At 44.4% G+C, this 25,224-nt stretch overlaps 1 protein-coding gene and 1 long non-coding RNA gene across 3 annotated transcripts in view; one reads left to right on the forward strand and one right to left on the reverse strand.

Annotated features, from left to right (window-relative positions):
- bach2b (BACH transcriptional regulator 2b) overlaps window positions 1-25,224 on the reverse strand; it is a 91,665-nt gene that overhangs the window by 50,416 nt on the left and 16,025 nt on the right. The window lies entirely within an intron of this gene.
- Window positions 315-15,190, forward strand: LOC142942296 (uncharacterized). Its single transcript, XR_012951580.1, has 3 exons — window positions 315-951; window positions 14,066-14,225; window positions 14,438-15,190. It is a non-coding gene; the product is annotated as an uncharacterized LOC142942296 (long non-coding RNA).

The raw sequence follows: 25,224 nt of genomic DNA on the forward strand, positions 1-25,224 counted from the left end.
CTAAAAAACAAGATGGCGACGGCCAAAAACTACAGCAAAAACTTGAGGCTTCAAAAACGTGGGTGACGTCACGGTGACTATGTCCACTTCTTGTATACAGTATATGGTATCAACTTAATCACAAAGTATCAATGAGGTACATTTACTGATTACTCTTGCTAAATAATTAAATTCTGGTTTATTACAACTTGTAGTTTTTGATATGACTTGCTGATACCTGGAAACAGCAACCTCGCTGCACACAGGTCAAACCAAAAGTGAGCGCACCAGAAATGTCAGTAATTGTCCTTCATTGCGCGGGACACACCAACAGTAAGTGCAGTGAGTCAAACCCTGTTTTTAGTGATGTCATCAGATCTCAGCAATTAACTTGCGCAAAATGTTATTCTTACAGTTAGGAGTGATTACCAAAGAGATTGAACTAACACCCAAGTTGTGATATACCAGAAATGTCTTAATGGATTGGAGATCGGCCATGGTGTCCTTTCTTTCCTGTCCTCTACATATTTAAGTAATCATCCCATTTAGCAATTTATTTAAAAATACAGGTGTGTTCACATCGTCAATGACATATTTCTTTATTTCTTTATTTCTTTTTTGTCCCCTCATTATTTTAAGTGTCCATTGTGTCTGTAAGACATATTGCCGGCAAACGAGGTGTAAATAACTTCATAGGGAAGCAAATAGTGATGTGTTGCCTTTAAAGGCATTTTTTCTACTTTGTATAGATAATTTGTTTATGCTCATTACAAAACGAAAAGATAGTATTGTAATGTTGTCTTTTCGTTCAAGTCATGATCACTTCCGGTTTTGTCACTTCCGGTTTTGTCACTTCCGGTGTGTCACTTCCGGTTTTGGTAGCTTCATTGGTTGAAGTCAAACAAAAGAGAGCCACATGCTCAGAGGTGTAATCTGCTCGCATCCACCTGGAAGCGTCCTAGGAGCAATGCTGTAAGTACTCTACTTGACATTGGACATAGTGGGCATTTTATATCAGTACAGTTGTCTTGACAAATGGGTTTGATGTGTCACTTAGATAGGTTTGTGTTATATGTAAGTTTGGAACAATGCCAGTGTTTTTTATGAATGTTTGTTGATGTTCAAATGATCTATGTATGTTTGTATTTACAATAAGACTGAATATTTTGTATTGTTTGTATTTTCAGTTTTCACCACACATGTTAAAGGAACAAAGTGACAGTAAAAAGGGTGAAAATTACTACGACTCTGTCTTCATTAACTGTGGTTTAGCTCGGTGTTTAAATCAGAGTTTCGACACACTGAACGAGAACACTACAAGTGAAGATCTTCTTGTGCAAAAAGGAATAGTCAAGAGATTGCAACAACTCCCGACAATAACAGCTAAGGCCGGGCAGATGAACGAGCGGACGTGGCAGAATAAGAGGCACACAATGGAACCTCTTCACGCTACAATGAGATAAGAGCACGCACTTAGGGATGATGTGATAGCAGGCGATTAATTTTCCGGGAGTTGATGAATGAGTGCTGTTCCACATGTCAGAGGCAGGTACTCAGCCACAACCAGCTGCTCTCTCTCTCTGCCCTCCGTCCACGGTGAAGTCCTACACATGTCCCACTCCCCCCCCACCCCCCACCCCTGTGAGTCGCTGCTCAATATGTTCCAATGTAAAGCCAGCCATCGACACGCAGCCAACACAAGTTCAAAGACTCCGTCGACACACACGCCTGCCTCGGCCGCTGTATGGAGCGCCAAAGTCATCTGCTCTAACCCCTGAGTAGACAGCGTCATTTTTCTATACATCACCAACGCAGAAGCCTCGATCAGGATCACTGATCCATCGGGATCTGGCCTCAAAGTATAAGGAAGTGGTAACATTTCACTTTACCCGAATTCAGACTTTGAAACAGCTTCTAACACCTAAAATGTGAGTAGTGCTGCTTACTGAGGCAATCGGGAAAACTCATCAATCATGTGACGCAGTTGAGTTGGACTGCCTTGCAGACTAAAAAACAATGACACATGCATGCTGCAGAGGTGAGGTGAGACTCAGACTCGAGAGGTGTGAAAATGAGCAACTTAAAGGGCCAGTGTGTAGCATTTCGGGGGATCTATTAGCAGGTGTGGGATAATATAATATTCCAAACTATGTTTTCAGTGGTAAGTTCAGAAAATGACATCACTTTACTGTAATGCAGTCTCTAAAACCAAGAAAAGACAAAACTTAAATTCAAATCACGATATCCGAAATCTGATCCCCTATCACGATATCGATATACTATCGATATATTGCAGAGCCCTACCTGACTTTAGTTCTCCGAAACCTTGTTACCGTGAAAAAGCCGAAGTTCTGTTTCGCCCAAAAAAAAAAACAGTGAGTTACGTTCAGGAAAAAAACCTCATGGTTTGGCGTAAAATCAAAAAGTAAACTAAGTAAAAGGTAAACAATGTAACAAGAGCACAGAAAACACGTCGCAAACATCACAAACGACCCGACGGCACTTGCTCTGAGCATACCATATTCCCCTGTATGCGTTGCACATTGCAGTCAGCATGGACCACATGACGTAAAAAATGACAAAACGCAAGAACGGAGTTGTTATTGCACGCTTATGCTTGTCGTGTCATTCATACGCCCTTTGGTGAGAATGGGCTGATATTTCATAGTGTCTAGTGTCTAGTGCACCCTTGACATATTTCTCAGCAAAAAGCAGTGTGAAAGTAGCTTAAAGTGAAATCCTCTACACGCAAAGGCTTTTGCCCCGCAATACGGTTTAGCCTGTATGTGTTCATTTTACTACTGATCATGAAGTAGTACCGCAACTCAACATTCCTCGAGCGTGCTTTTTCACAGTATCTCAGGGATCTCCGTCCCTCTCCACAGGCTCCAACACAGTTTACTAGCGTGACTCAGCAGTGCCTCTGGTCCTCGCCCGCCTCTTTTGGTGAACTTTTCTCACCTCTAAAGCTCTCAGAACTTGTAAAAAAGAAAAAAAGAGCATAAAAACAGCCCCAGCCCAGACTTCACCTGTCAGGGCAACAGCTCAGAGTGAGACACAGTCCGTTCATCAGCCCTCCACTGACTCAAGGTTATTTGAGGGAAGAGCTTACGTCAACTAAACTGACTGCTGCTGTTTGGCCTCAAGAGTTTGTAATTTCTTAAAGAGACGTACATCGTGAGTGTTCTACTCCTTTTGCTTGTGATCTAGGAACTGACATTCATGCTGGCTAATGTAAACATGGCCGACCAGATATCATTTGATGGTACATGCAACGAGCTGACTTATTCTGAACTTTTTCACATCCTGTGCGACCGCCGTAAACCGTGTTTCTAAAAGTTGCTCGAGCTCGTCACAACAACTCTCCACGCCGAGCAGGCGGGGGCGGAGGGGGCGGAGTGGTGGTGGGAGGGAGGGAGGTGCTAGGCTGTAGAGGAGACTCGTAAACAGCTCACAAAGCACCGGGGTTGCCGCAGGACATGCATCCCTTCCCATTCTTCCACACAAACACACACACATACCTAAACTGGAAGTGGAGGCGGTGGGGGCATTTGGACTCTATTTCACTTCCCCATTCCCACAGATATAGAGAACGCACGGCCACACACATTCATGCACCCATGTGAAATGCCCATACAGAGTTAGGGGGGGATTACTCAGTATGAGCAAACAGGTCTGTTCAGGGTTAAAGAGGCCCTGTCAGACCTGTTTGCGCTGTTTATTTTCAAAACAATTACAGCAAAAGTCTCATATCTTATTCAGTAAAGTATTTGTCTTAATGAGTCCTAAAATGTGGATAATACTATAGATGGTGTTTACTAATTCGCTGCAATATTTCCTTCCCATGTATTACTTCTGCTATTTATTTCCATTATTTTGACTTCCTGATTTATTCTTTGTGATATGTATGCATCATCGCAGCTTGGAAGCACAACAGTGAACTGCCTTTTCAGGCCAGGATCCTAGCGATGTCCTACCCAGTCGAAAACTAAAAGTTAGTCTGATGAATACGCTTTATATCCGCCTCGTATCACACATTTGCAGAAACGCACAATGCCAAGTGGGTAACGTTAGAAATCTAAACTACTTGGTTATTGTTAGAAATAAGATCATGGTTTGTGTTAAAATAATAAAAGTAACAATGAAACCTAACATTGTAACCTAAAGACCTAACGTATCAACGTAACGTAGCAACATAATGCATCAACGTAACGTAACAATGTAACATAGCAATGTAACGCATCAACGTAACGCATCAACGTAGCGTATCAAGGTAGCGTATCAATGTAGCGTATCAATGTAGCATATCAACGTAGCGTATCAACGTAGCGTATCACTGTAGCGTATCAATGTAGCGTATCAATGTAGCGTATCAAGGTAGCGTATCAACGTAGCGTATCAACGTAGCGTATCACTGTAGCGTATCACGTAGCGTATCAATGTAGCGTATCACGTAGCGTATCAATGTAGCGTATCAACAACGTAATGTAGCAACGTAACGTAGTATTGGACTTTCTCCCTTGACGTTACGTAACAAGTGTAACAATGCAATGTAACAACCATAACAACGTAACTACAGTAAATAAATAACAACTGCCGATAGTGGACTTTCTTATACAACGTTACTTATCAATCGTAACAACATTATATAACAAGCGTAACAACGTAACGAGCGTGACTAAATACCAACCGACCTTCTTGCTTAACACTACGTAACAAGTGTATGGTCAATGTGGTTTCACAAGGGACACAAACAGCGGTCTCCTGGGTGAAAGCATGCAGTTAACACACCAGTCATCATTCTGTTTTGATGAAAAACTCAACTAATGGCATTTGGGCCGTGTGTTCTTCACCACTGTTTTGGAAGAAGGGGCTGATAAATATTTAGAGAAACTTCAAACAAACTTTAAAGTGTTAAATTTAAGAAAGTAATTTGGTGTGGGGTTTTGTTACCTTGTAGGGCAATCATTAAAAAAAAAAAAGGGAATTAGTTTGGTGGTACTGTTCAGTAATTTGCAAAAAACCTTGCTGTCTTAAAAACAAACATGAAAAAGAACCGTGATAAGATCATCCAAAAATATTTCTTTGCAAATCTGCAATAAGAACAGGTTAAAAAAGGTACCACTGAAATGCATTTTTTCCCCTTTTCTCTCCTTAAACGACCTCTATGCCCAATGGGCTCTGGCTGGTGACAGGATTAACACTTTCATAAAAGCACGACTTGTCGTGAGTCAATAAACACATCTATATTTCATGCATTGAACTTTCAAATGTTCATATGAATAATTCACAAAGTAAACCACGTGTACAGCGATTTCTTCGAACAGTCTCAGTAATGGGATCACCTACTTTTAGAAATGCATCTCGGGGCAACTCGAGCTCCTTGTAATCTGATTACATCGTTTTATGAATGCGGTACGGGCGTCTTGCGTAAGCCCTCCGTCTCTCACCCCTGTGCGCGCACACACACACACACGCACACACACACACACACACACACAAAGTCTGAAACTTTTTTTCAGCCCGTGCCTCTGAGTCACAATATGAAGGAGGAAGCCAGGAATGAGTCAGAAAATGTTCCGCAAGTCTAATAGCAGATCTCAGTGCTGACTGAATGACCCCCAGGGACCGTTTGTCTCTTGACACAATAAATAAGTCCATTGATGAGACTGAACTTGCTGCCTGCTGCCTCCAATAATAATAAAAAATGATTGTGGATAAACACTGATCTCGCAGTAGAAAACGGAGGTTCCCCGAGGTGAACTTGCTCCCCTGCCTGTGTGACCGCCTCGGATTCGTTCCTGCGAAACCACTTTCAATACCAAGCACACATGCATCGTGCACCGCAACGCACCACCGTCCTCCGCTGAGGAATCAGGAAAAAAGGAACATATCTACTGCCCCTCTCTGCAGCCGCTCTTTGAAATTCTACTCCACATCCACAAATTAATTGGCTTTGCAGATGAAAGAGAACTCGCATTGTTAAGAAGTGCTAAGTGCTGAATCGAGAGGCTTAGTGGAGCAGCGTCACATCAAAGCTCGGCCAATTACGTCGGGCATCCCCCCGATCCATTGAGCGGAGCGATGCTCGCCGTGAGGGGGGGGGGGGGGTGGGGGAGGCGGACTGGAGGATCCACTCCACCTCACGCGTGAGGAAGCTCATTGTTAAGCACCAACAAGAAGCTATTCTTTGGCTCCACGCATCGAGGTTTATTTCTGCCTCCGGATCAGCTCCATCTCTGAGAAACCAATTGCAACACAGAACGTTGATAACGTTTTAAAAAAAACGATATAAGTGCATCTACGGCAATCATGGGCACCGTAGATTTACTAACGGTTTTTAGAATTGGTCAAGTATTGAGGGTGAACGCTGCAGACGGCAGCCCGCTGAACGGGCTAAAACGTAATCGCTCGGGGCAACACCTTCCTTTATTTTCACTGACAACTGTCTGACAAAATGATGGAAAGGACCCTACAGAAAAATAAAACCGTTTTTTTTTTTTTACCTTTTGCTTGATCACGTTTGTTTTTGTGTCATGTGACTTCCAACCGGAAGACAACGGTGGAAACTATGAGGGTCGGAGAGAGGAGGGCCGACGTCAGAGTTTGTCGTGCCGGAGTGCAGAAAGCGTAGCTTGGTGTTATCTAAAAGATTTTCAATGTCGTGACTGACACTGGGTTAGTCACATAACAAACAGAGGAGAAAGGTAAAGAAAAAGGTTTTATTTCTCCGTCGGGTTCTGTTAGGGTTAGAATGAAGGAGCTTGCAGGCCGCAGGTACTCTTCTGCTGCGAGCTTCTTACTGCGCACGCGCATCAGAAGAATGAGCTGGACCCGGTCCAAAATTAAAACAATATTTAATGTACTACACAAAGTTCACTTACAAACTGAATTAACTATCAATAGTAATGTTCTCGAGAGCAGAGACCACATACACGCATCTCCTCACAGTCCGGCGCGGCCAGTTAGCTGAAAATGAGAGCTGCAGTGATCTGAGGTAAACTCCCTAAAACATTGTCTTTTGTATCCCCTGAGAGTCGGAAAGTGTCCGATACTGTCATAAAACGTGTGAATGACCCTCCGTGGCGATTAGTGATTGGCTTCATTTGAATTCTGTCCCCTCCCATTATCGATCCCTAAGCAAAACATCTTGGCTCTTCGCAAAACATCTTGGACTCCTCCTCTCTGTCCTGCTGGTCAGCTTGGCATTTGACCGTCCCACTGGCCCCATCCTCCATCGATGAGGTCGCCTCCATTTGCTGCTGCATGTCTGACACCTCACTCAGAATCCCTATCTGACCCTCAAGACTATTCTTAGTGTTTTAATACCTACAGTGACTATACTTCTATGATTTAATACATTCAATGAGTTAATATACTGTAACATATAATATCCTCTATAAGTAAGAATATTGTAAACCTATAATACATTCCATATGGAAACATATTGTGACTAACATATTTATTATTGTAACACTTCTACTCACCACTAGGGGTGTTATTAAATCCTACTAATAATGCGTTTAATACTGAAATTCTCCACAGTTCCTTCCGTGATGTTATCAGACACTTCTAAGGACAATCCGAGCCTGTCAGCGGCAAAAACACAACCACTGTTAGCGATGTGATCGCACTACACCCAGCACTGGACGCAAACCAAATTTGTGCGCTGGAGAATGTGAACGGAATTCCTTTGGGATGCTGGGCCGAACTGGGGACTCCAAATAAATCACATTATAACAATTAGGGATTTGGATCTCACAATTAACAAAGCAATATTGCGGTTGCGAGTGCTCGCTCTGGGGCATCAAATCAAGCACTCTCCATACACCGGTGCACTGACTAACCAATCAGAGGCGTTCGTTTGGAGCATGCTGAGACTTCCTCTCTGTTTCTCAGCCATAGTTGTGGCTGCAGGCAAGAGCATTTTTACTACACAGGTGATTTAATATACTCGCAAAAACTGGTTTTTATTTGGTTACATCTTGACAAGTCCAATTCGCTTCAAGCGGATTTTAATGCGAATTATTCGGATGAAAGATTTATACATCCACGGAAATTGTTATTTCAATTCGTAAAGTTCAATCTCAAAGTTCAGTCTTGACCTTGGAAGCAGTTTGACAAAGTTAACGTTTGTTTGACTTCGAATAAAATGATTTGTTTCCAAAGATGGAATCATTTTTATAAAACTCATGATGCTTGAAAAGAAAGTAATTCCCGTGCTTATGATTTCACCCATAAACCTGAATCCCCAATTTAAAGTGACAGGTATTGTGTTTCCTGTCAAAACACCGGGCCAACTAGCAGGTGATGAATTACCACACCATGGCCGTCCACACAAACAAAGAGCGTCAGATGACAGGACTCAGGAGAATGTCCCCGAGCTGAATATATTGCGGAAAATGTGCACATCAGCAGAAAACTAAAGTTATTACAGAGACAAAAAGAGGCTTCATCAGCAGATCAGCAAATTAAGTGCTTTTGTACTTAAAATAAGACATTCTAACTTCATACCAAATGCATGGCATGAATTCTGTTTTTGTGTCCATACACATACTTTCTAAACCCTATGACATTGTGATAAGGAGTAGATATTGGACAGATTTGTCAACTCAGTTTCAATCTTCAGTGTGACATTGCCTCCACTCTAACCAATTTCCGCTTGGGTTTGGGGGGAGGGCAACGGCAATCGACACTGAGGCATAGCCACCGGTAGCCATCGCCAAAACGTCAAGGCAATCCATCAAAACAAAAAATGTAAACCTTGTGGTGGCGCTAGGCATATTGGAATACACATTGTGTGCTTATCCATGATTTAGATGTTGAGATATTTCACTAAATAAAAAAATGTACCAGCTGATGAGCAACAAAGTTGTAAGGATTCATCCTCTGGGGGCCACGAATATCTGAACCAAATTTCATGGCAGTCCAGCAGGTATCTGTCAGTTGAAATGAAACAGTTTCAACCTCATTGTGGTGCCTTATGGAAAAGCCAGAGGATCACCAAAGTCAGTAGGATTCATCCACTGGGGACCATGAATGTCTCAAACTCTCCTCGGTACCCATCTGGTATTTTTCAAGATCAAAGTGAGCAAACGGAGAACTTCACTGACCGGCCCACTGCCTTGGCCCACTGCCAAGGGCTGAGAAGTATAAATCCATTTAGGGGAAAAATCTATTTTTGAAGACGATTTGTGGTATCCAGGGAACGAAATCTGCATCGTTAGCGAATTCGACGACTCCAAGGGGGCCAATGTGTAACAAGTTAGTTATGGATTAGAAAAAGAACAGCCTACTCCCCTTATTTCTAGTTAATTAGTTGATTCGCTAGGTAGATATGCAAACGTATCACTTTTGTCTTTAATCAAATTGTGCATGTCTCATTTTGTAACCAAACTCTTGCACACTCTGCTGCCGTAAAATCATCGTGCATCAGTGAAAGCCTAACCTTCCTCGAGGAAGACCACTCAATCACCCACATGAACCGTCTCGACCGAACCTCAGTGATTTATTTCACGATCCAATCAAAAAGCGTTTGGCGGGAGAGGGGATGGAGTGGAGTCTGGAGCGGGGGGAGTGAATCCAATGTCGCAAACCACTAAGATGCCGTCGTATTTTACCGACGATCGATTGGTGCTGGCCAGCAGGTAGTGTGTGTGTGTGTGTCTCCCCCCGTGTGATGAGGTTGTTGTGTATGGGAGGCCCAACAATGCACAGAGGCGGAGAGGCCGAAGGGACCCATCAATGAGTTCCTTTCTCCTCGGGGAGCCACTGTTTACTCAGCAGAGGGCGAGACGGAGAGCGGCACAATGGTGTTGCCGGACCTCTGCGCCTAATATTGATGTCATACTACTCATCTCCACATTATCCCCGCTATTGATTAGTCTGATCTCAGCCCTGAGAGCCGGGCGAGCAACAACAAACAGAGCTATTATTTTCTTCTTCTCTCTTCTCATCCCACTGACTCCCACACACTTCGAGAGAAACTGAGCCAATGTTTATTTAATTTTTTCCCAGCATCCTCTCTTGAATCCCCCCTGCACCCGTCTCCGTTCATGGTTTATCGATCAGAGCCGGGGCGATGCGGCTGCGATTCTCAAGTCCCGTCCTATACAATCACACAAAATGAGATGCAGCCTTTTTTCATTTTTTTTCCATCCCTCACGGCTAAATTGGTTTTTGCAGCAAAACGATCATTAAGAAGACACGCTTTGGTGCTCGTGAAGCAGCTGCTTTTCGCTCCGCGCCGCGATTCATTCGCTGACAGCGGTGTGGACCGCTCAAAAAATATATAAATATGTTACTATGTGATGATGAGTTGTTGTGCAGAAACACTTTGAAGATGCTGTCTCACCAATGCTCGCTGTCAACAAACTGCTCACAGAGAAACCCTTGGCTGCCGGGAGCTTTACACTAAGTGGAAAAAGTGAATCACCCACTGTAACGCTTCAACCCCCCCCCAAATAAAAAAAATCTGTGGAAATGTTGGCCGGGCCCAATACCCCTCATTGTTTCCATACAGGAAAATGTACAGCGGTTTAACATTCATAAAATCTGACTGTATCACATCCCTGACTGCAGGATATCTGCCTCCACTGAGGAAGTGGGCAGAACCACTTTGATGAGTAAACGGTATGGCATTTGGTAAAAGCTATTTTTTATACATTGCAAGAGTTCGGCAACATGCTCGACACTGCAAAAAAAATGACAACTTTGCAAATCAGATTTAGACTTCTAACTAATTCTTGTTTTCTTGTGTTTTGTACAACTTTAGTCTTTCTATCAGTTTTGGGATCTGCGTGACAGCGTTACAATCAAGTCTGATGGGGGCAAGAATCACAAGAGGTCAGATGATCAGACAGCTTGTAAACAAGCCAACAGCTGATCCAGGTTATTTAAACCACGCTGCCTTGCTCCCAGCTGTTGGTGGGTAGAACGGAATTGTAGAAGGTATGGCCAAAACTACAAAAAATAAGACCTTACTTGTAATAAATCTGATTGTTATCATCATCAAAAGAAGTGGAAAAAGTGTTCATGGAAAGCTTAAAAAAAGCAAATCAATTAAGAGTGACTGAAATGATTAGCATGCTGCAACCAACAAATGACATTCCCATAGCCTACAACTGAAAACACATCCAACTTACTGAGCTTATATGCAGGACTGTTTTATGGCGGTAAACGATTTAAAATAAAATATATGTCAGGCAATTAGTGTATCAAACTAGTTAATGACAACTCGACAACTTAATTGTTCCTCAATTGAGTGTCCAGGAAATGTACAATATCATACATCTATATATATCTATATCTATATATATATATATATAGAATTTGTGCATATATATTTCTATAGATACATATATTTTTCTATAGATATATACACATTTATTTATATATATATATATATATATATATATATATATATATAGATATATATATATATATATATATATATAGATATATATATATATATATATATATATAGATATATATATATATATATATATATATATATTTATAAATTACAAAAATTCTAAATATATCGAATTGATTCTACTGCAATAACTTTTCTATTTACTTTATTAAAAGCAAATGATTGCTTGCACATTGAGTAACTAAATACACCATGATCCTTGCAATAAAAACTTACCAGTAATAATGAAGTTTTGTGATACTTGACGGTATAAGTTATTATAAAATGCATTATAATGTGTTATAAATCTTGTTTTAAAGCCTTATGGATATTTATGAATGCCTATCACTAGAATTATACAGCGCTATGAGCAGATAATAACACATTATACGTATGTTTATAATGCTTTACAGACATGGGCGTCAAAGAAAGTTTTTCTTTTGGCTTGTTTAAATAAAATGTGATTTTTGGACTTAATAATAGCCCAAGTGGCTTTATAACGGAGTCAGTTTTTTTAGCAGTGTGAGAGGAAGCTCTACTCTGTGTGTTGCTGATGATGACATCACTGAGCTGCACACCTTCCCCTGTGTGACACGGGAACACTGTGCCCCCGGCTCTCCTCTGCCCCTGTGCTCTGCTGGCCCTCTGCCTGGACTCTGTCACTCATTCGTGGTTGCCTCTCGGCCCCCTTCGCCTCTGACACCACGGCGCTGCCCGCTGGGGTACCCGGGATCGCCGGCCGACTCCGGCTCGGCCTATTTATCTAGAGTTTCACGCGAAGCGAGGTGTAACGGGAGGATAACTTGCCCGGGTCACAGTATCTTGCCTAAAAATACAACCCCTCATGTGTCCACCTGCATACGTGCGCCAGAGGGAAGCCTACAGAGGGCCGGTGGCGCTTCATAACCACTTTATTGATGATGCAAAAAAAAAAAAAAAATCAGAGCCATCGCCGAGCAGCTTGGAAACTACAAGTGTGCCAGTGTGGCTGTCAAGTTGTTGACAGCTCACTTGGAGAATTCTCTCTTTCAGATCAGGCCTCAACGCGGGAAATGTGAGGATGTTTCAGTGTAAAACGGCAGAATGAGATCGTTAAATATACACCTGGTTAATTATTCACAGCCCTGAGGGTCTGCAGTCTAGCGGTGTGGCTGCCTGCATAAGGACCTGTCTTTGTTGACTGTATCTCTCAAGACTATTTGTTATTCTGGGCACAGAGTCAACGGCAAGAGCATCATCAGATTTATTTTTTCTTCTGGTTTCTAGGAAGGGAGGGGAGGAAAGGGGTCACAGAGCAGTTAAACCGACAAAACCTGGCTGATAACGCGGCTATAGGTGAAGCGTGAGTGGTGGTGGTGGTGGTGGGGGGGGGGGGGGGGGGGGGCTGCTGCTGGAAACACATGTCAAACAGGAACTTGTGTGTTTAACGTCTCTCCTCTGCAACAAGCTTCCTGCAGGGGAGAGGCAACCTGCCTCGGCCCCGGCAAACTGCTGCCTCATACTTCACCACAGTCAGCGTGTGACCTACTTTGCTGCTGGGGGGATGTGGAGAGTCAAAACAGAAAAGTAGAAAAAAAGAAAAGAAGAAAGAAAAAAGAAGGCGCACCCTCTCACTGGTTGATTAGGAAAAGGAGGCTTTGTGGAATGTCTTTGGGGGGGGGGGGGGGTCTGTCTCCTGCTCCTCACCCAAGGGCCAAAACAACACAGAGCAAGCTCAAATGTCATTCGAGGGAATCACGGTCTTAAGCAGCCACAAGAAGAAGCGTCATATGGAAAAGAACAGGGCAGGCCGCCACGAACGGATAGACGGGAGAGGAGGGTGCACCTGCACAAACAGAACCTGCACGACAATACGGCTCACACTGTTTGACTGACAGGTCTCCCTCTGGTAAAACATCGCAGCAACAAAACCAAAACCATACACAGACACACTGAGTATTTGTCTCACTGGAGGTGCGGACAAATCCTGCGGCATATTCAAGAACAAAGCACACTAATGTGAGAGGGATGTTCAGCTTCTCGTAAACACCAATGGCTCGACAAGAACACGATAAATTCAAAATGTAATTCAGTTGACTCGTTTAAGTCATTAATCAAAAAAAACTACCAAACAATTGGTTGTGAGGGTTTTCTGAATAAAACCATAGTTTTCATGCTGGAAACCTAAAACCTCATAAGTGGACAGAATAGCAATCAAAAAACAGCTACATTATCTACAACATTATGAAAAACCTCACCAAAGCCTGTCAGACCAAATCAAATCATATTCATTCTACAGGTCAATACTCTGCATTACACCTCTACCAAGGCTGCACGATCCGATAAATGTGTTTCAATAAAGTTACTGCGAGGGTCCGATTCCTCTAATGCCAGGGGCCAGAGCTCCACCTCGCTGCTCCGGCCCCGGGAGCCAACGTCACGCTGCTGGACATTACCGCTTTTGTCCACAGGGACCGCCAGAATCAACACAGACACAAGAAGTCCCTCGTAGTAGCTTTAATACAAATAAAATGTTTCTGGATCAGGAATAAAATGACACATTATGATGATGTCATACATGTGACGGATATGTCTAAGAAAGTGGCTAATACAATATAACTAATTTGGTAAAATGTGCAAATTTTTTTATAAAAATATTTTTTGAAATCCATTGAAAAATGTATATATTTTCAGATATCCTGCTAACGGACAAAGACACTCAGCACATGCAAGCGTTCACTAACGTGTCAGCCGGTGACACGGATCTGTCCGGCAGACAGATGGAGGTGATAAAGCGAGTAGGAACGGCACCCTGCTGAACACATCCACGCTGGCTGCGACGTGAGAGCAGAAGGTTCCTGACTGTCTTCTGACTGTTCATTCAATATCCACGGTCCAGACCACACACACACACACACACACACACACACACACACACACACACACACACACACACACACACAACATCTAACTTTGCTATTCCTGTTTCCGTCTTCAAGAAGTATTGTCTGTTTGCACTTTTGTTTGAAAATCTAACGACTCGTTTCGCTGTCCTTTTTTGTGCAGTGCTCCGGTGTCTGCTGTGCTGAATTCAGATGAAGCCCATTGACATTTCCCAGTGCTGGTAATTGACATGCAGGGAGTATCACTGACAAGACAGCGCTGGATTCCCACTGAGTCATGGATTATTGTTACAGTGAGACTGAGACTGCTATTAATCATCACACCTCCTCTCATGGATGCTTGTCTCAGGCCGAGGACCGACTTCCACCAGATCCTGTCTCCGTCAACATGTTCAGACGTGGTATCTGTGTATGGCTATAAATGTTGTGTGATGGGGCTTTATTCAAACATGACAGGACGCTCACGGAAAGAGCCACCTAGCAGGTCACACCCCTGGTCATATTGTGTATCTACAGTATTTAACAGTATATGAAAAAGAAAATATCCAATCATCTTTTCTTCCTGTACATCAAAATATGACGTGCGCTTACATAAGCTATAACCAATTTCAACCAATAACGATCATCACGACATCCATCTATTAATCAATTTGAGGCTTTTAGCGACAACGGAAGTGTGTGTGAAGCTTCCGTAGCTCCGTATCGCGCTACATTCTAAGGCTGCCCACTTTTTTAGCGGCCAGTCAAATGCGAAAGATCCCATTCAAATCCCCCTTGTAACTGTACACTCCAATAATTCACTGGGACTTTCGCGAACGTGGGGGACACTGTCTCCTGCTATAACAAGAAGAGCTATGATGTATGTATATATAGATTAGGGGATGCACAGAGATTAAAGACTTGTTTTTCCTGTTTACTACAGTCTGATAGTACCAAAGCGTAGTTAAAAACAACTATTAAGTTACATCTATTTCAGAATTCTTGAATATGTAAGGAATGACACTGATGGCCCTTTGTGCTTCACACACTGCCCGGCTTGACTCAGATTCCCACTGACTTTTGTTTTATTACTCATCATGACCTCAACGCTTCAGCTAGAGTGTGAGCAACAGGGTGACGGGGGTCAGGTGGGGGTTGGATTAGGTCGCTCGGGGCATGGGCGAAGGCGCCGGCCAATGAGAGGCCAAGATGCGGAGACGTCTGCCAATAAGAGGGATGGAAGGGGAGGGGCCGACTTACACAAGGAGCATCAGGATAGGTCCGAGAAGAAAACAAGAGAGGAGAGTGGGAGGGAGAAGTGGGACAGACTGGCCGTGGTGGAAGTGGCTGACTAAGGCAGGGTTCACCGAGTTCAGCTAGTAAATAAGTGACTGACTCCTCCGAGCGCATTCCAAGGCTCCACCTCACCCTCCCGCCCAGTGTCTTCTCGGGGGGATTCCTGGGGTTTCTGGGGCTGCTCTCAGCTCCGCGTGTCAACATTTCCAGACCCCGTTGCCAGCAGGGATGGGAGGGCCGGCCGCTGCGTGGCTCATTCACTTTTAGCGTGTTTGCCGCAGATGAAGAGGGGAAGGTCCACATACCCTTCCCCCTCCCTCCCTCGTCCCCGAACAAAAACATCCTGAGGGACCCAGTCAATCGGCTTGCCGCGGTAAATGAGCCAGCTCCACCAGAAACCGACTTTCACACTCGCAGTCAGTCCTGTCACACAATAAAAATAAATATCCTCCACAGACGAACTTGGCTGTCGGTTGTACATGCAGATGAATACACCCCTGAGGCAATGCGGAATCTGGCCGTGGCACCATCTGCCTCGGCTTTTCCTAATCACCTAAGCCAGATGGGTGAGCGGATCTTTAGGAGGCTTGTTTTCCTGCTCCCATAAAATGTGCCATATCAGGCCACAGCACAGAAATTGTCACTCGAACTCAATGCCTTTGAGCGATCCGTGGCGATCGGCTGCAAGATTGCTGAGGGTTTCAGGTTTGAGAACTCATACCGCCGACTAAATACCAGAGGGAAATGTCTGTGAAGGGCAAAAAGGTAATATCACTGAAAGAAAATCAGAGCCGTCTGCTCAGTAGGTATAGGGCTGAGTTAATGACACACACATGCACAGCGTGACAATTCGTCGAGCACTCTGAATCAGCAGCGAAATTTGAGTCTCAGCACATATGCTCAATATGAAGTCCTCATCTTATTTGTTGTTTTTTGCCACGTCAGGAAAAACAACGCGATTAGTTTGCTCTGGTGCGCAAATCATTTCATTTCCCCGATCAGAGTCGAAATTGACGTTCTGCACTGCCGTGGCCCGTATGAGTCAGTGAAATGAATCTTTTATAATTTGATTTCTTCCAAATGAAAAAAAGACGGGGGGAGAACTGGGAGGCATTGGAGCTTCACGGGCGGCAGGTTTGCGGGTTTCAGCCTATTTATTGGAGATTTGGAACCTCCGCCGACGACAGCTGGGTTGTTTTGACGTCCCTGCGTGGAGACGGGCTATAGGTCGGGCATTCCTGAGCCGAGGCCTGAAATCCTGAGAACAGCGCCTGGAGTAGACTAGCTCCGAGACAATGGCGAGAGGTTGAAGGTGAGGAGAGTGGGGCCTTTGCAGTAACTAATATATTCCGAGGAGATTTCTAAAGTGTTCTGCCGCCAATTGCCCCACATAATGGTTTCCATGGAGATGGGTCCTCGGATCCAGGGCTGCGGTACAGAAATGAACCGGGCGGAACAATGACCCCGACTTCCACCACGTTGCAGAACATTTTTCAGCCGCCCCCCCCCCTCCCCGTTCTGTGTCAGAAGGTAAGTAAACGCTGATTTACAGAAAAGAAAATCCGCTTTTGTCCGTGTTCCGTTTCCATCTCCGCAGTTCCCATGGACCATGGATACAGCCCCAAACTTCCTCAAGCTTTTTTTTTTTTTTTTTTTTGCCAGAGGCATCCTTTCAGCCTACGGTCTTGACAACACAGTAGGAATTTGCATGCATCAATAGTTTGGAAGAAAACAACATCCTCGACAGAATCCACAAGTCTGGAGAACCACATCCCTTTGGAAGGGTCATTTCCATTGCAGAGCAAGATGATTGGTAAATCTACATTATTGATTTGTAGCAGCCCTCTATTCTATTGTCTCTTGTGAGCTATTTATGAAGTTGTTTTAATCAATAATCCTTTTTGCAATTTTACACTTTTCACAGTTAATCAACAGTAAATTCAACAAGGCACAACGGAGTGCAACAGAAAGACACCAAAGGGAAGGGAAAAAATCCATTCTTTTGAGTAAAGCTACATAGCTGGAGGCTGCCTCGCAAGTGTGCGATGTCATACTGAAAGAAGGAACCATGGGTAAGCTCTGAGCGCCAAACGGACCACAGGCGTAGCTTTTGCACCCACACCACCCCGTTATACCTTCCTTGGTTGAAGGCCCTGTGGACCGTGCTCACAACTGGGGGTGACATCCCACCTATAGACCCCTGGTTACGGGCAACAAAAGCTAGATGCCACACAACATCAAATACTGAGAGAACGATAAATCCAGTCAAGGCTCAAGAGTTTGGCTCTGGAATGAGACATCAAAAGGCCCCAATGACTCATAGTAATAGCACAACATATCAATGTACAGACAGAATGTGGTCGTTGCCTCTATCTTGCGTGGACAGGCCTGTGTTAGAGCTGGTCCATGTCCAACTCAAGTTTACTCATCACGGTTTAGCACGACTCATCTGGTGAAAAACCGCAATGACTTCCCTGCCTGGAGAGGAGCTTTGTCAAGTCTGACCCCTGATGATGTAAGATATGCTATCAGGGTTATCTCAGCTTGGCTCTAGAGTTGACATTTATACCAGAGGGTCTGCGGTACAAACTGGGGTCGGAGTCTGAACCTCTACCAGGGCAGGGCTGGTCTAATGGACTGCATCAATAAGTGACAGAAGTGTATAGGTGGTGCTAGGAGCTTGCTGAGGTAATGACTACTTGCAGAGCTATTTGGGGAACTGCTGTAGCTGGAGAGCTAACTTAAACCACTAATGCTGCATTCACACATACCTAGTAGGGATGCACCGATCCAATTTTGTCAGTCCCGATACCGATACCTGGGCTTTGGGTATCAGCCGAAACCGAGTATGATCCAACACCAGTGTCTAATTAATAAGCTGCCCCACTGTGTGGAAGAGTTCTGGATCATCCTTTTATGTGTAATTCTACAAATGAATTTGTTACTAATGGCGAGTTACAAGCTTGGTTGCTAATCGGACATTAGGGTTTACACATTTGTCCCATAGACTCCTGTCACCTCACCATGTCTCTTTTATAGAGCCGTTTGCTCTGTGGCAGATCAGCGTTAAATAAAAGTGGATGGTGCAACACAGCTAATAGGCTACGATAAATCAGCTGACACAATGGGCAACTTTACAGTACACACTTGAGCTATAATGTACAGTAATGAGATGCAACCCTCGCTTCCCCCCCCCCCCCCCCCATGAACATACATAGCACCATGGAAGCGTAAAGTTCCCAGACCCAGAAAAGTCACACATGCACAGACGGAGGATATACAGCCTCTTGACAGCTTCAACGGGAGTGGGAAGACATGCTATGATGGCATCTAAATAACACTTGTGCAGGGCTCATTAAAACTGCCCTGTGCGTTGGTCATTAACTCTCCTCTTCGGCGACCTTCATCACTCAAGGAGGGGTGAATAGGGGTTGCCACTGCAGTGTACAGCCTTGTTTTCCAACGTGCTCACAGGAACCAGACTGTGCTGATTTATGTCCTGTGAGAGTGTTGCCGCTTTTTATAGGCTATAAAAAGCATTAACCCACTGAACGTCCTCTAAACAGTTTAATTCCACAATGGAAAATATCATGTAAAAAAAAAAAAAAAAAAAAAGCAGCTAGTGACTGTTCCTGCAAAGGTAATACTGCTATCAAAGAAGAAATTTAATGCAAAAGAAAAATGAGTTTTCTCTTCTCGGAGCGGACTTTACTCCCAAGCTACACTCACTTGGCATCACAGCACATGGCTACCAGCCATTGAGTTAACACTGAACCTGATAGTAGCATTCTGTGCCAGTCCAACTCCAAAATTAGCTCAGATTAAATTATTGATGCTGGATAGGCATGCTTTCTCGCCCCGTCTTTGGTTGCACAACAAGAGTCTACAGCCACGCAAGCACCTCTTTGAGTAGACACAGTTGTGCTACTATAACACTAATACTAATGTCAGCTTGCTAACGTGCTCACAATGACAATGCTAACACGCTGATTGCTTAGTGTGTAGCGTTCACAGAAACAAGTTTTAGGCAAGAAAACTACTTGGTTAGGTTTATAAAAAAGATTGTGCTTTGGGTTACAATAATTACGAAAGTGGCGTTACTTAAGTCAGTAAGACAGTCCTGTGTTTTTGGACTGAGCCCATTCAACCCAACCTCCATACGCGGACTTTGGCGCTTTTTATACTTCCTGGTTCACGATTACGTGGATTACATATGAATGGATTTCGTGGCATATATACAAATTACAGAGCATTGCCTTTCGTAGGTATAGATACGAACAGTGTATGAGGACAGCCTAAACCATTAGTTGATTCATCGATTATAAAAATAAAATAAAATCAACAACTACTTCTGTTTTCCTGAGCTTTCAACTGTAAGAATGAGCTTTCACACCCAATCAATAACTATTTGGTAATCCACTTATTATCATATCACTATTATGTAATTATTATATTTTGAGATTAAATGATACATAAAAATGAAAAGATGCATTAATAATTCATAAATCATTAGTTAGCGGCAGGTGTGAAGCTACAGCAAACTATCACCTGTGTGCAGCGTACTGTAACTACCTTATTAAGGCACCTACTCATACTGCCATATCACCGCGATGCTACAAGACTGATATGCCAAATCCAGATTTCCCCTGCAGGGCAACTCACTCAAAACATGCATGTGTGAGAGGAGCTAGTCCGGCCGCATGAAGACGGCATGATAGGTAAAGGTCGACAGCATTCAGGGGATGGAAAAAAAAAACACCCGGTCTGATCATGCAGATTAAAAGGTCAAACTTGGACTGAAACTTGCCTCCTTTCTGTGTTTTTCTAAAATTCGCCTGTGGTGGGTTTGTCTACTAAAAAGTCCCGTCTGGTCCGAAGTGTGACAGTGGTCTTGGGACGATCTGGCACGCTGTACATCCCTCCTCCCACTGGCAAGAGCGCCAGTGTATTAAAATAAATCTGTGCACACGTCCCACCCCAGCAAGCTCTCTAGACATTACCTTATACAAGGCCAGCACCGCCGCGTTCTGCTGTCCCGCTGGCCTGTGAGCAGATTTTAGCTCTCATTGCTGGCCCCGGCCTTAACCCCACCCACCTCATTCACCCCCCTCCGTCTTCGGGCCCCCACCGCTCCTGTGTTTCTGTGTACATGATCTCACATGACTCGACAAAACCCCGGGCCCCGGAGCGGGGCTGTCCGGAGCTTTGTTTTTTTCCCCCCAAGAGGGGAGGAGAAGATTGACTTTGTGGAGGGAGGACCTGGAGTGCTTCCCTCGACTTGGCTCAAATTGCCCCACTTGTCAGGCCTGATGGATTTTGGCTAAAAATAAAAGCAAAAAAAAGGGGCCCTCGACAGGCGGATTAATGAACTCAATGGCGCTCCTCCCGCTAAACCGGGCTGCCACATTGTGCAGCGTCCCCGGGTCCCGGCGATGCCTGAAAAAACAGGGATGGCGCTCACGACCCCCTCAGGAGAGCGCACAAACAAAACATTTTGTTTTTCCATGCGCAGGCGAAGGAGTAGAGCAAATGCAAGATGAGCCAAGTGAGTGAGGAATTCCTGCCCCCCCCCCCCTCCTCTGTCACCCCGCCCTCCGCACATTCCCCCGCCACATTCATAGCAGCAGCAAAAGAAAAAAAAAATGATGGAGCAAAACAGAGCAGCGGCAGCAGACTGGATAAAATGGTCACAACCCAACCCAAACAAATACAGCAGCAGACGAGTCTGTGGGCTTTTCCCTCCAGGAGATTAAGTCCTGTCCTGATCATTGACTGGAACTCTAAACTCAACAACTGGTGCTTTCTAAATAAAGTTTCTATGGAATATTATTCGACAACTTTTGACGCTCTTTCATCACCCTTCAACCCCTCGAGCCTTCGGCTGCTTTTGCCGGGTTTTCATTCTCTTCGTTCATAGGCTTATAATGCAGTCACTACACGTTACATATTGTTATTTACCCACAAATACCATCAGTGTGTGGGTGGTCCTGCACACATGTTCTAAAACACTTTTTGAGGAAGTTTTCTGCCTGTGTGTTCTGACGTGTCATTGTCAGCTCTGTGACCATGGGAACAATAGAAAAACAATCAGTGCTTTACTATACTTGGAACACTCGTCTGAATTTGATGACTGTGAGAAGGTTGTGAGGAGAGCATTTTTCATAGGAACTGAGTCACTGGATACTGTTAGCGATGAGTCAGTTCCACTGATTCCAGCAGCATGTATGCAACATTTCTATGTTGCAATTTGATTGAGCTACACGAAGCCAAAACGAAACAGCGTCTGATGCCCCTTTTCCCCACCCTGCTTTCCCAAGCTCTCTCTTTTTTTTGGGGGGGGGGGGGGGGGTTAACCATGAATGCCTTTGAGGAGAGACTATCTAGAAGTGTGGGATGTTGTCCCGATCCAGCGCATCAAGTCCCCGCCTATGACGGCTGGCTTTTCACCTCACCAACTCGGGGTTACGAGGCTCCTTTAAATATCCCTTTCCCGTTTGCCATATGGGAAGCTCGTACGCGGTCTGTACGGGTGTTCCAGACGGCCATCTGGATTCGATCCCAGACCGCAAACGCAGATGTAGTGAAAGCGCTTGGTGGCAGCGCGGGCCGCCCAGCCTAATGAATGGGAGAGCACATTCTCAACCCCTTGCAACAGGTCAGTGGCAGGCGTGGGCTTCACCTCCCTTCGCGCACATGCACACACCAAGCGGAGGGGAAGATCAATTGTCAGGGGGGAGAGGCCTGGCCTCACCTCGCCTCCCACGCCACCCGAGAGTGTCCTGAAATATCCCTCCTCGCCTGAACAAAGGAAGAAAATTGCGAGAGGCGATACGTGATACAGCAGGGTTCAAAATAGACTCGCCGCTGACGGATAGGGCAGTGTTTGGTGACTTGTGCGTAGCACTCTTGGTTTACACCCCGAGTAGAGATCTAAGTAGGACTCCTACGACTCTGGATCGGAAAAAAACAAAACAAGGGTAGCCATTTTTTATATTCATGCCACTTAAAGATTCAGATATAGGATCAGAAAGCCTCGCTTTTATAAGGATTTGATGTGGCCTGGAACTAGAGAACAGAGAGAATCAGACATTCTCACGCACGTCAAAGCAAAGAACGTCCTGTTTGGTGGTGGTGGTGGGGGTGGGATTCAAAGGCCCTCATGGTATGTGAGGCATGAATAATCTGCCCGAGGAGACCACCTTTTTTACATTTGTATTGTTTTGATGCCACTGCACATGGCGCAGCGCATAGAGGATCGTCGTAACATTGTGCCATGCAGGAAAAATCCACGAGAAGAGCCGCGAGCTTTTCCGACTGTGGTTCGCTGCGCATCAATCAGAGCCCGGTGAGAGAAGAGGGGGCACTGGGAGGGAGGGGAGTTCCTGAAAGCCACTTGTTTTCTTGCAAAGTGTTAATGGGCCGCTCGATTCAATCAGAGGATCAGACGTCTGAATCTGGCTCCGGAGGTGGTCTTTCGCTCAAGGTCAGAGCTAAAAATGGAAAAAAATGCCTGAATGAGGAAGGAAATTAGCACAAAACGAGGTGTTGTAATATTGTCTTTATTTTTTGCCCCCCCCCCCCAAATTCCTTACTATGCAATACTTTCCCTTTCCCTCAAACACGAGCGCATTTGTGGCCAAATGACAGGAAAGAGCAGCGTTTCTTCATACAGAAATGATTGATTCACAAGACATTCCGGGGGCATAAAAGGGAATAATTTCTCCCACTCCGTGTAAGAAGTGCATGCAACATGCCTCGGAGTGACAGGAACAATGGCCTCTTTCACTGCCGTCGCCAGGCTGGAGATGGGGAGGTGCATCATGGGAAGCAGACAGGCGGACAGGCTCAGAGAGGCCTCGCACAAACCCCCGGCAACAAGCGGCGGCGCTTAAAGCGTCCAGATATGGGCCATGTGAGGGTTGTACGCTCCGTGAAAAACACACGCCGCCGAATACGCTCAGCCTGGATCAGAGGGCCGGCAGTTCACAGAGCCTCTTTTCAAGATGTTGAACAAACACAACTGGTCACGTATTTCTCAGGTGCATAAAGCATTTGAAAATAATATTTTCTTGGTGATTAAAACAAAAAGGGGACTTGCAGAAATTCAAGTTAATGCTTGAGGAAATATCCTTAAATTAATGAGGATTTATTCTTAAGTGTACTTCGAGACTATGGAATCCCTTAAAGTCTGTATCTCTTTGCACAACAAAAATGAGGGGATTTGTGTCTTGAATGCAGTTTGGAGACGGAAGAACCCCTTTGGATACTTGGGATACTTATCATTTTTTGGTATATTTGTTTTTTTTGGCACATGCGTCTCCTCCAGTTTTGCTCCATTTTCTCAATTTTTTGCCAAACATTGTTTGAGTAACAGGAAGCAGGAAGTCATTCAGGATTTTAGCTTCCTTTTTGGGACATTTCTTACACCCCTAGGTAGAAGAGTTAAGAAATATTAAACCGCTTAAAGAGACTGCATTCCAATGTTTATGCAACCTTGCAAAGATGTTCCAATAGGTGACCTCGGCACTCTGTATGTTATGGAGTGAGCAGTAATGGGGACAAACACAGATATTGCACAAATCAAATTGCAGTACCGATATCATCAGTCACCAAATGTTCAAGGCAACCAGGCAGCAACCTCACGGTCTGTTAAGGGAGGCCAATGCACAAGTGCCTTCAATTTGCATTCTCTCTAATGGCCATCGGGGGGCGACTCCTCCGGTTGCAAAAATAAGTCTAATTGTATAGAAGTCTATGAGAAAATGACCCTACTTCTCTCTTGATTTATTACATCAGTAAACATTGTAAACATGAGTTTATGGTCTCAATCTGTAGTTTCAAGTCTCCTTCAATACAGCATGATGTTAATTTAGTAAATTATGGTCCATTTAGAGTAAAGTAGACGATAAAGCAGGGTATGCTTTAGGGCGGGGCTACCTTGTGATTGACAGGTTGCTACCACGGCGTTGTGAGGTTCATGTTTTTGTCTTGGAACTTTGACCCTTTCACAGTTTGTTTTCCGTTCATGAAAGTTAACTGTGACAACACGCTTAAAATGTCTGTTTCAGCAGTCGGTTGAACTAAGCCCCACCCTTTTGTGTCACTTCTGGTTCCCAAAAAACAAGATGGCTGCAGCCAAAAGCCAATATAGCGACGGCGGGAAAAAAAATCCAAGGTGGCAATGGCCAAAAGCCAAGATGGCGAAGGCCAAAATGCCAAACTCAAGGCTTCAAAAACGGAGTCCACAAACTAATGGGTGACGTCGCAACGACTACGTCCACTTCTTTTATACAGACTATGAAGCCAACTGAAGAACACTAGTATAAGGGGAGCTGTCCTCAAATGAGGACAAGGAGATGGAATTGACACATATCTACTTGATTTCTCAGTAAAAGTGAATTATGATTTCAAATACATGCACTTTACAGTTGGAGGTACACGTCTCAAAGGCCTGATCAGCACGCCGCAGCTGCCAGAAAGTAAAAGTCTCCACGTTGAGCTGGTCTTAGGGCGTGCCACACAGATGCCAGCACTCCACGTGGTCTGTGCTAAGTACTCTGACAACTTGTACTCTTTACTACAGCAGCTTTAACCCCGCGATATATACGCTAAGTCACAAACTTCTAGGCTATGAGACTAACAGCTCCAGGACAAAGAACGCCTTTGTGTTTCGAG

The sequence above is a fragment of the Anarhichas minor genome, unplaced genomic scaffold (assembly GCF_050575085.1).
Source record: "Anarhichas minor isolate MPS153535 unplaced genomic scaffold, ASM5057508v1 ptg000136l, whole genome shotgun sequence".
In the NCBI taxonomy this organism is placed as follows: domain Eukaryota; kingdom Metazoa; phylum Chordata; class Actinopteri; order Perciformes; family Anarhichadidae; genus Anarhichas; species Anarhichas minor.